The sequence below is a fragment of the Choloepus didactylus genome, chromosome 9 (assembly GCF_015220235.1).
Source record: "Choloepus didactylus isolate mChoDid1 chromosome 9, mChoDid1.pri, whole genome shotgun sequence".
Lineage (NCBI taxonomy): Eukaryota > Metazoa > Chordata > Mammalia > Pilosa > Megalonychidae > Choloepus > Choloepus didactylus.
The window spans coordinates 22,733,707-22,750,103 of record NC_051315.1 but is presented as its reverse complement, the minus strand read 5'-3'; the positions used below and the strand labels follow the sequence as shown (position 1 = coordinate 22,750,103).

At 39.1% G+C, this 16,397-nt stretch overlaps 1 protein-coding gene, 1 long non-coding RNA gene and 1 pseudogene across 3 annotated transcripts in view; 1 reads left to right on the top strand and 2 right to left on the bottom strand.

The window, feature by feature from the left end:
- Window positions 1–16,397, bottom strand: part of ACMSD (aminocarboxymuconate semialdehyde decarboxylase) — a 128,813-nt gene that overhangs the window by 12,556 nt on the left and 99,860 nt on the right. The window lies entirely within an intron of this gene.
- LOC119544579 overlaps window positions 1–16,397 on the top strand; it is a 94,865-nt gene that overhangs the window by 24,338 nt on the left and 54,130 nt on the right. The window lies entirely within an intron of this gene.
- Window positions 15,524–16,150, bottom strand: LOC119544578 (annotated as a pseudogene).

Sequence of the window (16,397 nt, the reverse complement as noted above, 5' to 3'; positions counted from 1 at the left end):
CACAGTCAATTTTTGAACATTTTCATTACTCCAAAAGCTAAAAATAAGAATAAAAATAAAAGTAAAAAGAACACTCAAAATGTCCCATATCCCCCTCTTCCCTATTACTCATTTACTTTTTGTCCCCATTTTTTCTACTCATTTGTCCATATACTCGGTAAAGGGAGTGTGAGCCATAAGGTTATCACAATCACATGGTCACACGGTATAAGCTATATAGTTATACGATCACCTTCAGTAATCAAGGGTACTGGATTGCAATTCAACAATTCCAGATATTTCCTTCTAACTATTCTAATAAACTAAAAACTAAAAAGGGATATCTATATAATGCATAAGAGTTACCTCCAGGATGACCTCTCCACTCCATTTGAAATCTCTCACCCATTGAAACTTTATTTTGTTTCAATTTTACCCACTCCTCCTCCTTTTGGTCCAAAAGTCTCTCTCAGTCACAAGATGCAGGGTCCAGCTCATTCCTGGGAGTCACATTCCATATTGTCAGGGAAATTTATGCCCCTGGAAGTCATGTCCCATGTAGGGGGGAGGGCAGTGAATTTACCTGCTGGGTTGGCTTAGAGAGAGAGGCCACATCTGAACAACAAAAGAGGCCCTCTGGGGGTGACTCCTAGGCACAATTATGAGTAGGATTAGCCTCTCCTTTGTGTTATCAAGCTTTGTAAGCGCAAGCCCTAAGATCGAGGGCTCAACTTACTAAGCTGGTGGTCCCAATGCTTGTGAGAATATCAGGAATTCCCCAGCTGAGAAAGTTTAATATTTCCACATTTCTCCATAGTCCTTCAAGGGGACTTTGTAAATACTTTTTATTCCCTGCCCAAATTACTCTGTGTTGTATCGGCGCTTCATGCCAACCTGTACAAACAACAAACTCTCACTCTGTAGTCAAGGTTCCATGTAATTATGGCATTTGAGTAAACTGACCATACAAGTTAAATTATATGGTGTGCTAAACAAAATATAGATTTTGCACCATATACCCATCGCTTCCTTTGGTCCCACACAGAAGTCAAAGTTTTAAAATGTGATTAGTGTCATCCTGTTACCTTTAGTCTTATCTACCCCAATCTCAAGTCCATTTCGTTTATGTCTCCAATCAAAGTCTAATCTCCTTTTGGGCCTCTTTAGCAGTTGATTCATGGGGAATGCTGACACTCACAGCTGCCTAACTCTAGCTCTGAGTCCCAGGTGCCACACAGACACCCAAAGCTCCAGGGACCAACCACATCACACACAAACTGCTCAGTATCTCAAAGTTTAGAAATAACTGTTATAACTCATGAATAAATGTTCTTGGTGTACGAGCTTACAATCTAGGAACCTTTATATAAGCTTTCCCCTAATAGCACATGCTCCCAGATTCAATTTTCATAGTTTATACATTGTTATTAGTCTATATTAGTGAAGCATTATAATGTTTGCCTTTTCATTTCTGGTTTATTTCACTCAACCTAGTGTCCTCATGGTCCATTCACTTCATTGAATACCTCATAACTTCACTCTTTCTTGCTGCTCCTTTATGCAAAAACATTCTTATATTTGTACATTTAATCATATACATTGACCACTCTAAGTTTCACTAAGTTATACAGTCCCAGTCTTTATCTTCCATCTTTCCTTCTGGTGTCATAACAGACCCTTAACCTTCCTCTTTCAAGCATATTCACAGTCATCTTTTTTCAGTGTACTTGGAATATTGTGCTACTATCACACAGTATTGTGCTATCTATTCCTAGATCTATACAATCAATCCTCTAGAACATTCTATACTCCTTCAACATCAAATGTCCAATCTCTACCCTCTTTCTATCTCCTGATATCTTCATTTCTACACTCTTCTCCAAACCTCTCTCTCCTGTCTTTTCCTATCTGTAGCACTCCCTTTAGTATTTCCTGAAGAGGAGGTCTCCTGTTCACAAACTCTTTCAGTTGTCTGTTTATCTGTAAATATTTTAAACTCTCCCCCATTTTTGAAGGACAGTTTTGCCAGATATAGGATTTTTGGTTGGCAGTTTTTCTCTTTCAGTATCTTAAATATGTCATACCACTGCCTTCTTGCCTCCATGGTTTCTGCTGAGACATCTGCACTTAGTCTTGCTGAGCTTCCCTTGTATGTGATGGATTGCTTTTCTCTTGCTGCTTTCAGAATTCTCTCTTTGTCTTTGACATTTGAAAATCTGATTAGTAAGTTTCTTGGAGTAGGTCTATCTGGATCAGTTCTGTTTGCAGTATGCTGTGCTTCTTGGACCTGTAATTTTATGTCTTTCATAAGAGTTGGGAAAGTTTCGTTGATTATTTCCTCTATTATTCCTTCTGCCGCTTTTCCCTTCTCTTCTCCTTCTGGGACACCTATAACATGTATATGTGTGCGCTTCATGTGGTCCTTCAGACCATGCTCATATTTTTCCATTCTTTTCCCTATTTGTTTTTCTGTGTGCAATATTTCAGATGTCCTGTCCTCCAACTCACTGGTTCTTTCTTCTGCTCTCCAAGTCTGCTGTTGTGTGTCACCATCATGTTTTTCATCTCTTCTATTGTGCTTTTCATTCCCATAAGTTCTGCCATTTGTTTTTTCAAGCTTATGAATTCTTCCTTATGGTCACCTGGTGTCTTTATATCCTTTATCTCTTTTGTCATATTCTCTCTAACCTCACTGATTCAGTTTAAAAGATGTGTTTGAACATCTATAATTAGTTGTTTCAACTCCTGAGTCTCAGATGAAATGTTAGCTTCTTCCCTTGGCTGGGCCATATCTTCGCATTTCCTGATGTGGCTCATGATTTTCTGCTGTCTTGGCATGTGGTTTTCTTGATTGGTTTATTCTGGAGGTTGTTTTCTCTCTTTTGCATAAGGTTTTCTTGTTGGTTGACTTTGAACTCTATCTTTTCTTTGCTTCTCTCCCTAGCCAGTTGTCAGATTGGCTCTGCCCCCTAGTCTTCTCCCCAGAGTCAGGCGCCCACCATGGCCTGCCACAGGGATGGGAGGTAGGCACTGGGCACCCCAGCAAGTTCACTGTGTGTGGTAATACAAATCTGTTGGCTTCCAGTGGTGCTCTTGTCTTCCACCGGCTAGCAAGACCTGGTTTGTTTTGGGGCCCAGCTTTAACAGTTGGGTCTTTCCTATTTCTCAGCCCGAAGACAGGGCTGGGTTTCCATACAGGGCATATAGACTCAGAGCATGAAGCACAGCCGGGCCAAAACTGTGGGACGCCTATGCCCTTGCTTGAAGTGAAGCCCTATGCATGGCAGAGCTCTCCCCCAAGCTGAGCCAGTACTGCAGCTATCCCCAAGGCAAGGAAACGGCAGCCACTGGCTGCTGCCTCTCTAAAGGTTGGGGGAAGGGCTTTCAGACCCAGATCTGGGAATGCATCTCTGTCTGCATTTTCTCAGTCTCTTTGTCCCTCACTGATCTGGGCCTTGAAATGTCCTCCGTTGTCCACTGGGTCTTCAAACAATGAGGGACTTTTTCTTGGCTGTGAGGTTTTAAAATCTGTGTCCCCAGTGGGAGGGGTCCCGTCTTCTGTTTCTGTGCCCTTCCTGCATGGAGACTGAGTGAGGGAGAGGGGAGTTGACTAGCTGGTCTGGGACGGAAAATTCTTACCTGATATTTCTTCTCTTTCTTCAATTTGGCATTTGCAGGGTCTTACTCCAATGTATATCCTCCTCCAGAGTTTTAAATAATTCAAAATTGTCCTTTTTTGTTGTTGTTGAATCTCTGGAGAGAAGTTTTCAGTAGCTGTTTTTTGGGAGGTTTTTGATGAATGATTCAATCTCTTTACTTGTAATTGGTCTGTTGAGGTCTTCTGTTTCTTCTAGAGTCAGCGTAAATTGTTTGTGTGTTTCTAGGAATTTGTCCATTTCCTCTAAGTTATCTAATTTCTTGGCATACAGTTTGTTCTCGTTTGCTAATCCTGCTGGAATGTAAAACACCAGAAATGGATTGGCTTTTATAAAAGGGGGTTTATTTGGTTACACAGTTACAGTCTTAAAGCCATAAAGTGTCCAAGGTAACACATCAACAATTGGGTACCTTCACTGGAAGATGGCCAATGGTATCCAAGAAACTTCTGTTAGCTGGGAAGGCATGTGGCTGGTGTCTGCTCTAAAGTTCTGGTTCAAAATGGCTTTCTCCCAGGACATTCCTCTCTAGGCTGCAGTTCCTCAAAAATGTCACTCTTAGTTGCTTTTGGGGTGTTTGTCCTCTCTTAGCTTCTCCGGAGCAAGAGTCTGCTTTCAACAGCCGTCTTCAAACTGTCTCTTATCTGCAGCTACTCTCTCAGCTTCTGTGCATTCTTCAAAGTGTCCCTCTTGGCTGTAGCTCCTCTTCAAAACGTCACTCACAGCTGCACTGAGTTCCCTCTGCCCATCATCTCATTTATATGGCTCCACTGATCAAGGCCCACCCAATGGGCAGGCCAACAGTCCATGGAAATTATCCGATTAGAGTCATCACCCACAGTTGGGTGGGATGGATCTCTATAGAAACACTCAAAGAATTACAATATAATCAACACTGATAATGTCTGCCCACACAAGATTACATCAAAGATAATGGCATTTGGGGGACACAATATATTCAAACTGGCACACAGTTGTTCAGAGTATCCTCTTATGATCCTTTTTATTTCTGTGGGGTCAGTAGTAATGTTCCCCCTCTCATTTCTAATTTTATTTATTTGCATCTTCTCTCTTCTTTTTTTGTCAGTCTGACTAAGGATTTGTCCATTTGATTGATCTTCTCAAAGAACCAAATTTTGGTTTAATTGATACTGTTTTTTTTTTTTTTAATTCTTGATTTCATTGATCTCTGTTCTAATCTTCATTATTTCCTTCCTTCTGCCCACTTTGGACTTAGTTTGCTCTTCTTTTTCTAGTTCCTCCAGGTGTGAGATTAGGTCTCTGGTAGAGGTTTTTCCTAGTTTTTTTTAAATGAATTTTCCTGTAATCATTAACTTTGCTGCATCCCAAACCTTTTGGTATGTTTGTTTTCGTGCTCATTCATCTTAAAATATTTCCTAATTTCACTTGTGATTTCTTCTTTGACCCATTGGTTGTTTAAGAGTGTGTTATTTAATTTCCACATATTTGTGAACTTTCCAGTTTTTCCTTCTATTATTAATTTCTAGCTGCATGCTATTGTGATTGAAAAATATACATTGCATGATTTCAATGTTTTAATTTATTGAGACTTGTTTAGTTTATATTGCCTAATATATTGCCTATCCTGAAGAGTGACCCATGTGCACTAGAGTAGAATGTATATTCTGCTGTTGTTGGGTGAAGTGTTCTACATATGTCTTTTGGTCTAATCGGTTTATATTATCATTCAAGTCTTCTATTTTCTTACTGATCTTCTGTGTAGATGTTCCATCCATTATTGAAAGTGGTGTACTGAAGTCTCCTATTAATGTAGAACTGTCTATATCTCCCTTCAAATCTGTCAACATTTGATTCATATATTTTGGGTCACTGCTTGTTCTAGCTTGCTAATGCTGCTGGAATGCAAAACACCAGAGATGGACTGGCTCTTATAAAAGGGGGTTTATTTGGTTACACAGTTACAGTCTTAAGGCCATAAAGTGTCCAAGGTAACAATCAGCAATCAGATACTTTCACTGGAGGATGGCCAATGGTGTCCAGAAAACCTCTGTTAGCTGGGAAGGCACGTGGCTGGCATCTGCTCCAAAGTTCTGGTTTCAAAATGGCTTCCTCCTAGGACGTTCCTCTCCTCTCTAGGCTAGAGTTCCTCAAAAATATCACTCTTATTTGCTCTTGGGGTATTTGTCCTCTCTTAGCTTCTTCAGAGCAAGAGTCTGCTTCCAACGGCCATCTTCAAAATGTCTCTCATCTGCAGCTCCTGTGCTTTCTTCAAAGTGTCCTTCTTGGCTGTAGCTCCTCTTCAAAATGTCACTCACAGCTGCACTGAGTTCCTTCTGTTATGTCAGCTCATTTATATGGCTCCACTGATCAACTTAGACCCACCCTGAATGGGCGGAGCAGCACCTCTATGGAAATTATCCAATCAGAGTCATCACCTACAGTTGGGTGGGGCGCATCTCCAAAGAAACACTCAAAGAAATCTAATCAAAACTGATAATGTTTGCCCACACAAGATTACATCAAAGATAATAGCGTTTGGGGGACACAGTACATTCAAACTGGCATGCTGCTGTTAGGTACATGTATGTAATATAATTATTATGTCTTCTTGATGAAAATACCCTTTATCAGTATATAGTGACCTTGTTTTATCTAATATTAGTATAGTACTCCAGCTCTCTTTTGGTTACTGTTTTCATGGAATATTTTTTCTTTCCTTTACTTTTCTTCTACTTTTATCTTTGAATTTAAGGTGAGTGTCTTGTAAACAGCATATAGTTGGGTCATGCCTTCTGATCCTTTCTGCCTATCTCAGCCTTTTGACTGGAGAGTTTAATCCTTTTACATTTAAAGTAACTACTGATAATACAGGACTTTCTTCTTCCATTTTGCTATTTGGGTTTTGTAAGTCTTATACTTTTTGCCTTCAATTTTTCTGTTAATGTCTGCTTTTATATTTATTTGATATTTTTGTAATGTACCGATTTGAGTCCTGTGATATTAGGTTCGTGTGTCAACTTGGACAGGTGATGGCACCCAGTTGTTTGGTCAGGCAGCACTGACCTAACCATTACTGCAAGGACATTTAATAAACCAACCAGAAGGCTGGTTTATTAAATCGTCAGTCAATTGATTGCATCTGTGGCTGATTACATCAATGAAGGCAGTGTCTTCTGCAATGACAATTCAAACAGCTGGATTTAATCCAATCAGTTGAAGACTTTTAAGGGAGAAGAAAGAGAACTTTCATTCCTTCTTCAGCCAGCCAGCCTCTCCTGGGGAATTCATCGAATGCCAGCTCACAGCTTACCCTTTGGAATCTTTCTTCAGCCAGCGAGCCTCTCCTGGAGAGTTTATTAAAGACCTTATCAGAGTTACCAGCTCGCTGCCTACCCCATGGAATTTAGACTCATGCATCCTGCCCTACAGAATGTGAACTCATGCATTTCCACAGTTGTGTGAGACATTTCTATAAATCTCATCTTTACAGATATCTCCTATTGGTTCTGTTTCCCTAGAGAACCCTGACTAACGCAAGTCCCTTCTTTTTTCTTTGTGTGTGTGTATATTTTAAGATATTTTCTTTGTGGCTACCAGGGGGCTTAAATTTTACAACTTCCTAAATATATAAAAATCGTGTTTGGATTGATACCACTTACCAAATACTGATTCTATATCTCTCCATTCTCCCACCTTTTTGTACTTGTTACAAACTCTGTCTTTATATATTGTATGTCAAAAGCCATAGATTTATCATTAATTTTTATGCATTGGCATTTTAGAGCCTGTAGGAAGCAAAAAGTGGATTTACATACCAAAAATATAATACAATAGTACTGACTTTTATAATTTATCATATTGTTACCTTTACCAGAGATCTTTATTTCTTTTTTCTAAAAAAATTATTGGAGAAGTTGTGGATTTATAGAAAAATCATTCAGAAAGTATAGTGTTCCTGTATATTCTGTTTTATTGGGTGGCATATTCTATAAATGTCTGTAAGTTCTACTTGGTTAAAAATTTTGTCTCTCTTCTCTTTTCTTTTTGGTCTTCTGTTTAGTTGACTGTATTATGGAAAGTGAGGTATTGAAGGCTCCCACTATTATTGTTGAATTGTCCCTTCCTTCAATACTGTCAGTCTTTGCTTCATGTATATTGAGGTTGTGTTGTCAAGTACATGTATGTTTACAATTATTGTATCTTCTTGATGGATTGATTCTTTTATCATTATAAAATGTCCTTTGTCCCAGTAAAAATTTTTATCTTTATATTGTCTGATATTAGTGTTACGGTTTGCTAATGCTGCCATTTATGCAAAATACCAGAAATGGATTGGCTTTTATAAAGGGGGTTTATTTGGTTACAAATTTAGAGTTCTAAGGCCATAAAGTTCTCCAAACTAAGGCATCAACAAAGAGGATACCTTTACTGAAGAATGGCTGATGGTGTCCAGAACACCTCTGTCAGCTGGGAAGTCAAGTGGCTGGTGTCTGCTGTTCCTTTGCTCCCAGGTTGCATTTCAAAATGGCATTCTCCAAAATGTCTCTGGGTCTCTCTTAGCTTCCCTGGGGCAAACTCTGGGCTTCATCTCCTAGCTTAGCATCTCCAAATGTTCTTCTGTCCACATCTCCAACCATCTCTAAGCATCATCAAGCATGTAGGTCTGTGTCAGCTCTTAGCTTCTCTCTTAAATACTCCAGTGAACTAATCAAGACCCACCCTGAATGAGCAGGGTCATACCTCCACGGAAATAATAATCAAAAATATCACCCACTGTTGGGTGAGTCACATTTCCATAGAAGCACTCAATCAAAAGTTTCCACCCTAATCTAAAGACTAATAAATCTACTCCCACAAGATTTCAGTAAAGAACATGGCTTTTTGGGGTTCAGAATATATCTAAACTAGCACAATTAGTATAGTCACTCCACCCCTCTTTTTGTTTTTATTTACATGGTATATCTTTTTCTATTATTTTACTTTCAACCCATTCAAGCCTTTGTATCTAAAGGATGTTTCTTGTAGAAAGCCTATATTTGGATCATTTTTAAAATCCATTTTGCCAATTTGCCTTTTAATGGAGTATTTAATCCATTTATATTTACTGATGAATTTACAGCTGACATTTTGCTATTTTTTTCTGAATGCCTTATGTCTTTTTTTGTTCCTTTTCTTCCCATTACTGCCTTCTTTATATTTTCTAGTATACAATTTTAATTCTCTCTCCTTTTCTTTTTCTATATTTTTCTGAGTGATTTACAGAAATTACAATTAACAATTTAATTTATAACAGTCAAGTTTGGATGAACACCAATTTGATTCCAATACTATACTTATATAGTTCCAGTCTTTCCCCATCCTTTGTTATATTATTGTCATGCAAATTACACCTTTATACATTGTATGCAAATAAACACAGGTTTATAATTTTAGCTTTTTCAGTTGTCTTTTGCATCAGCTAGGAGGAAAAAAGTGTTACAAACAAACAACAACAACAAAAAAACACAAAAGTATACTTGTGCTATCTTTTATACTTACCTATGTAGTTGCTTTTTATTTCTAAATTTGGTTTCAAGTTAATGCCTGTGTCCTTCATTTCAGCCTGAAGGACTCCCTTTAGTATTTCTTGTAGGTTAGGTGCTCTTGCAACAAATTCTTAAATTTTCATAACTTCTTCATTTTTAAATTATAGAATTCTTGGTTGACATTATTTTTCTTCACCATTTTGAATATGTCATCCCATTGCCTTCTGACCTCCATGGTTTTTGATGAAAAATTGGCTGTCAGTATTATTAAGGATGCCTTGTACATGTCAAATCCCTTTTCTGTTGCTGCTTTCAGGATTCTCTCTGTCTTTGCCTGCCAACAGGGTGATTAGGATGTGTCTTAGTGTGGGCATTTTTTAGTTTATCTTACTGGACTTTGTTGAGCTTCTCTGTAGATTGTTTTTCACCAAATTTGGAAAGTTTTCAATCATTATATATTTAAATATCCTTTATACCCCTTTCACTCCTCAGATCTCAGACTCTTCTTATGTGTGTGTTGATATGCTTGATAGTGTTCCAAAGGTGTCTGAGGCTCTGTTCATTTTTCTTCATTCTTTTTTCTTTCTGTTCATTACACTGGATAATCTCAATTGACCTATCTTGGAGTTTGCTGATTCCCTCTTCTGCCTGTCCCTCTCTTTGGCTGACCCCCCTTTACTGATTTTTTTTCTTAAAGTTATTGTACTTCTCAGCTCCAGAATTTATTTGGCTCCTTTTAGAATTTCTGTTTTTTTATGGCTATGCTATTTTGTATGACATCATTCTCATACTCTTCTGCTGTTAGGAAGGATTCTTTAGTTCTTTAGACATGGTTTCTTTTATTTCTGTGAATATATCTAAAATAGTTCATTTAAAGTGTTTGTCTAGTAAGTCTAATATCTGGCTTCCTTAGTGACAGTTTCTATTGCTCCATCCTCTGCCCCCCACACACACCATTTATGGGCCATACTTTCTTGTTTATATGCAAGTCTCATACTTTTTTTTGAAAACTGGACATTTAAAATAATATCACAATGCTGGAAACCAGAATCTCCCCCTCCCCAGTGTCTGCTGTTGTTGCTTCTGGTTTTTTGTTTGTTGGTTGGTTTTAGTGACTTTTCTGAATGAATTTTGTAAAGTGGGTATTCCTTTTCATATGTGGGCTCTGAAGTCTCTGCTTAGTTACTGTGATGGTAAGGTAAAGATTGGACAGAAGTTTCCTTACATGCCTAAAACTAGTAGGTCTCTTAGTCTTTGTCATGGGGTTCTCTGGGCATGTTGTATCGCTCCAACATTCAGCCAGCCAGCTTATCACTGCTTTAGTCTGAAGGAGCTGCAGTCCTTTTCTGCTCCCTCCAGTGGCTTGCAAGATGTTGGTATTTAAGACTACGATGGAGCTGGGGAGTGGAGCATGGTATAGGGCAAGTTAGAACGCCACAAAGCTCAATCTTCTTACTGATATTCAGTTATTTTTGTTAAATAAAAGCTTACTTGATTGCTGCAAATATTTGGCTAATTTCCTGATTTCTGAAAAGGTTGATTCTGACATATTTCCAGTGTTATTGTTGCTTTTATGGGGGAGAGGATTTTTGGAAGTTCTTACTCTATTATTCTCACTGTCACTTGTATTACATTTTTAATTGGAGATAGGCATTGTTAGATAATTGCTCCCCCCTTTTATCCCTCAGGTGTACAATTCTAAGCAAATTCCCATAGTTCTCCTGAAGGTCCCAGAGGTAGTCTCAGTTTCCTAAGTGATGAGCAGCTTGATAATTCAGCTTTATATTGGTTTTCCCTCCTAAACTGTCTCACTCTTTCATGTCCCCCACTCCCATTCTAGAATTGCTTCCCACAATAAAGCCCTTTTCTAAGGTTCTGTTTTCACAGGAAACCCAAGCAAAATGAAAACAGTAGTCAACATGTGCATTTCATTTTTTCACCACCCTTTTACTTTTTTATCCAATGTATCTGACTTTCTCCCTATAATTCCACTGAAACTGCACTTAACGTTCATTGCCAAATCCAATGAATATTCTTCAACCCTTATCTTTTTTGTCCTCCTCTGAATCATTGCAGATTTATTAAATACTTCTTCAGATTTATCTTATTGCATTTTTTCCCCTACTACCATTATTCTGGTTTTCCTTCCACCTTATTGGCTCTTTGTCTCTTTTGTGGGCATCCTTCCTTTCTCTTCCTTTTTTGCAACCTCTGCACCCCCAATGTTGATATTATCTATGGCTGTATCCTTAGCCCTCTTGTCTTTCATTGTTACTCTACTCATGCTGCTTGGGCAGTCTCATACAAGACCTAGTCTCAACCAAAGACCTAACTTCTAAGATTTAAGTCCTGGTATATGGCTGTTGGAAACCTCCATTTGGCTGCCTCACACCAATTAAAACTCAGTATGTTGTCTAACATTGAAGTCCTAATATTTATTCAACATCATAGTCATTCTCATTCTCTCTTGCTCTCTCTTTTACTCACTTCTCTCTCACTCTCTTGCTCTCTCCCCTATTCTCAACCTCCTGCATTCTAGATTTCTTCTCTTTGCTCCCCCTGATCTACTCTCTATCTTTCCTCACCCTTCTTTATTCTCCAAGAGGCTGAGTTGTATGAACTACACAGTCGGCTCCCTTGCCTTCTGGTTTACACTTGAATTTAGTCAATGGACAACACAGAGAGGAGAGCCATCCCTGTGGGGTTACTGCAGACTGGCTCCAACTAAAGGTCTCAACTCTGTTCCCTGGCCTTCTTCACAGAGCCCCTTCTGTCTTCAGGTTTTGGCATGGAATGGTAACAGAGCATCCCACACTTTTGTAAATCATTCTTTTATTAGTTTTCCTCAAGTTTTCCCAATTTGAGTATGCCATCTGTACTAGTCAGCATTCTCTAGGGAAACAGAACCATCAGGAGATATCTATAAATATGAGATTTATAAAAGTGTCTGACACAACTGTGGAGATGCATGAGTCCAAATTCCATAGGGCAGGCTGTGAGCTGGCAACTCTGATGAAGGTCTTTGATGAACTCCCCAGGAGAGGCTGGCTGGCTGAAGAAGAAGTAGAAGTTCCCTCTTCTCCCTTGTGCTGGTTTGAATGTATTATGTAATGTGCTGGTTTGAATGTATTATGTCCCCCAAACGCCATTATCTTTGATGTAGTCTTGTGTGGGCAGACATTATCAGTTTTGATTAGATTTCTTTGAGTGTTTCTTTGGAGATGTGCCCCACCCAGCTCTAGGTGATAACCCTGATTGGATATTTCCATGGAGGTGTGGCCCCACCCATTCATGGTGGGCCTTGATCAGTGGAGCCCTATAAATGAGCTGACAGGCAGAGGGAACTCAGTGCAGCTGAGAGTGAACCTTTGAAGAGGAGCTACAGCCAAGAGGGACACTTTGAAGAAAGCACAGGAGCTGCAGATGAGAGACAGTTTGAAGACGGCCGTTGAAAGCAGACTCTTGCTCCGGAGAAACTAAGAGAGGACAAATACCCCAAGTGCAACTAAGAGTTACATTTTTGAGGAACTGCAGCCTAGAGAGGAACGTCCTGGGAGAAAGCCATTTTGAACCAGAACTTTGGATCAGACACCAGCCACATGCCTTCCCAGCTAACAGAAGTTTTCTGGGCACCACTGGCCATCCTCTAGTGAAGGTACCCTACTGCCGATGTGTAACTTTGGACACTTTCTGGCCTTAAGACTGTAACTGTGTAACCAAATAAACCCCCTTTTATAAAAGCCAATCCATTTCTGGTGTTTTGCATGCCAGCAGCATTAGCAAACTAGAACATCCCTTAAAAGTCTTCAGCTGATTGGATTAAATCCAACTGATTGTATTCTCTTATTGCGGAAGATACTCCCTTAGTTGGTCGTAGATGTAATCAGCCACAGATGCAATCAATTAACTGGTGATTTAATAAACCAGCCTTCTGGTTTATTAATCAGCCACAAAATGTCCTTGCAGTAACAAGCCATTGTTTGGTTGACCAGACAACTGGGCACCATCACCCAGCCAAGTTGATAAATGAACCCAACCATCACACTGTCTTATTTTCTGCTGAATGAATAACTCTGTGTTCCAGCTATAGCCAGCTTTTTATAGTTTCATGACTCTGCTGGGTGGGTTCCTCTGGTTGGAATGCCTTATCCAGCTCAGAACTCCTATTTTGATTAATTAATTAATGTTGGGCTAACTTTTTATTTTGAAAGAATTTCAAACTTACAGGAAAGTTGCAAGAACATTCAATATAACCTTTACCAAGATTCACCAGTTGTTTAGATATTTTGCCCTCTTTTCTTTATAGTTCTTTCTATATAGATATTTCATATATAGGCATATTTTTCTGAACCAAATGTGAGTAATTTGGAGACATCTTTTGCCCCTTATTTCTAAATAAATCAGTGTGTATTTCCTAAAAAAAGACACTCTCATATATAACCATAGTATACTTCTCAAAATCAGGAAATCTAGTATTGATACAATACTATTGTATTAACTATAGTCCATATACAAATTTCACTAGTTGTCCCATAATGTGCTTCTTTAGCTAATTATTTCTCCTAGTCCAGGATTCAGTGGATTATCACACATTAAATGCAGTTGTCATGTGTCTGAAGTTTCCCTTAATTTGGAAACAGTTCCTTATTATTTTTTTCATTGTTGACTTCAATATTTTTTAATAAAACAGGCCAGTTATTTTGTAGGATATCCCTCAGTTTTGGTTTGTCTGCTGTCTCATGATTAGGTACAAATTACGCATTTTTTGTAGGAATACTACAGAAGTGATATTGTGTCTTTCAGGGCACTGTACCAAGATTACATGCTATCTGTTTGTCCTAGTATTAGTGATGTTAACTTGGATCATTTATTTAAGTTGGTGCCTGCAACAGGTTTCTCCATGGTATTACGGATGATCTACTTTGAGATCCTCATGAAAATTTCACCCACCAGTTTTATCATACATTGTGCCGTTTGAATGTATCATGTCCCCCCAAATGCCATTATCTTTGATGTAGTCTTGTGTGGGCAGATGTATTAGTGTTGATTAGATTGTAATTCTTTGACTGTTTCCATGGAGATGCGCCCCACCCAATAGTGGGTGGTGACTGATTGGATAGTTTCCATGGAGGTGTGACCCCTGCCATTCAGGGTGGGTCTGAATTAGTTTACTAGAGTGCTATATAAGCTCAGACAGAAGGAGTGAGCTTGCTACAGCCAAGAGGAACACTTTGAAGAACACACATGAGCTGAGAGAAGAGCAACAGATAAGAGGCTGTTGATGCCTTACCTTGGACACTTTACAGCCTTAAGACTGTAACTTTGTAAGCAAATAAACCCCCTTTATAAAAGCCAATCCATTTCTGGTGTTTTGCAAAATGGCAGCATTAGCAAACCAGAACATACCCCTATCAAGATACAGAACATTTCTACAACTCAGAAAGTTCCATCTTGTCCCTTCTTAATTATTCTCCTCTCTCAAACTCCTGCCAAGGGTAATGACTTTATTGATTTTTTTTCACCATAAATGAATTTTGCCTGTTTTAAAAATGCCTCCTGAATGCCATCATACAGTGTATACTCTTATAGGTCCAGCTTCTTTCACTCAGCCTTCTGTGAGAGGTATCTATTTTGCTGTGAGTACTAGTAATTTATTCTTTTTTGTTGCTGAGTAGTATTGCATGGCATAAAATATGCCACAATTTGATTATCTGTTCTTCTGCTGATGGACATTAAAATTGTTTCCAGATTTTGTTTTGGCTATTTTGAATACAGCTGCCATGAACATTCTTGTGGCAAGTCTTTTTGTGGATGGAGATATATATATATACATACTTCTTTTGGATAAATACCTAAGAGTAAAACTGTTAGATCATAGGGTAAGAGATATTCTACTAACAGAGTATGAAAGTTCTAGTTGCTTCACATCCTTGCCAACAGTTTTTCTGTTTTCATCCATTCTAGTGGATGTGTACTGGTTTTTCATTGTGATCAATTTGTATTTCTCTGATGAACTAGTGGTGTTATATACTTTAACATATGAGTATTGTTTAGCTTTATATCTTCTTTTGGAAGTGGCTATTCAAGTCTTTTGCCATTTAAAATTAGTTATTATTTTGTTGTGTTAGTTCTTTATATATTTTGAATATAAGCCCATTGTCAAATATATGATTTGTGAATATTTTCTCCTATTCTGTGGCTTGCCTATTTTATTCATTATCTTTTGATAAGGTACAATATTTAATCTGATGAAATATAGTTTGTCAATATTTTTTCTGGTTATTGCTTTCTTTTTTCTTTCTTTTTTTTTTTTTTTTAAGACGCCCAGGAAGTAGTTTATTGGCGGGAACAGATGGGGAGAGGGCAGTGCTGGCAAAGCCTTCATGAGTTCAGGGCCCGCCACTTGTCCAAGGGGTCACAGCTGGGGATATACTTGATCCCACAACCATCTTGGATGAGGCGCTTCTCAGCTACCATGTCTTCAAATTCATCTGTGTTAAACTTGGTGAAGCCCACTTTCTTGGAGATGTGGATTTTCTGGTGGCTAGGGAACTTGAACTTGGCCCTGCACAGTGCCTCAATCACATGCTCCTTGTTTTGAAGCTTGGTGCAGATGGACATGATGACATGGCCGATGTGGACCCCGGCCACTGAACCCTGGGGCTTTCCAAAGGCACCGCGCATCCCTGTCTGGAGCCTGTCAGCCCCGGCACAGGACAGCATCTTGTAGATGCGGATGGCGTGGAAGAATGTGGAAGCCATCTTTGCCACAACTTTTCACCATGTACTTGTTGGCACAAATACGGACAGCCTCCAGGGCTTCGGAGGACAGCTGCTTATATTTGTCCGACACCATGTGGTCACACAGTGGGAACTCATCTACTTTTGCCTTCTTCCGACCCAGGTCAAAAATGCGGATCTTTGCATCAGGGATACCTTGGCAGAAGCAAGACTTTGGGTGGGCTTGTTCTTACAATACCGGTAACACCGGGTGGGGCGGCGGCCCATGGCGACCAAGGTCTTTGGCGGTGTGCCGAAAGGAATGAGTGGTTATTGCTTTCTATGTCCTGTCCTACTTCCAGCTCTGAGAACAGGTCTGGAGTAGAGTGTTGTTTAGTGAATTAAACTGGGCACCTACTATAGTTTTCTAAGTGCTCTCCACGATTCCGGTCATCCACTTCAATCAGTATTAAACACTGGAGAGAATGACCTTTAAAAATACACATCTGATCATGGTACAACTCTGCTTGAAATC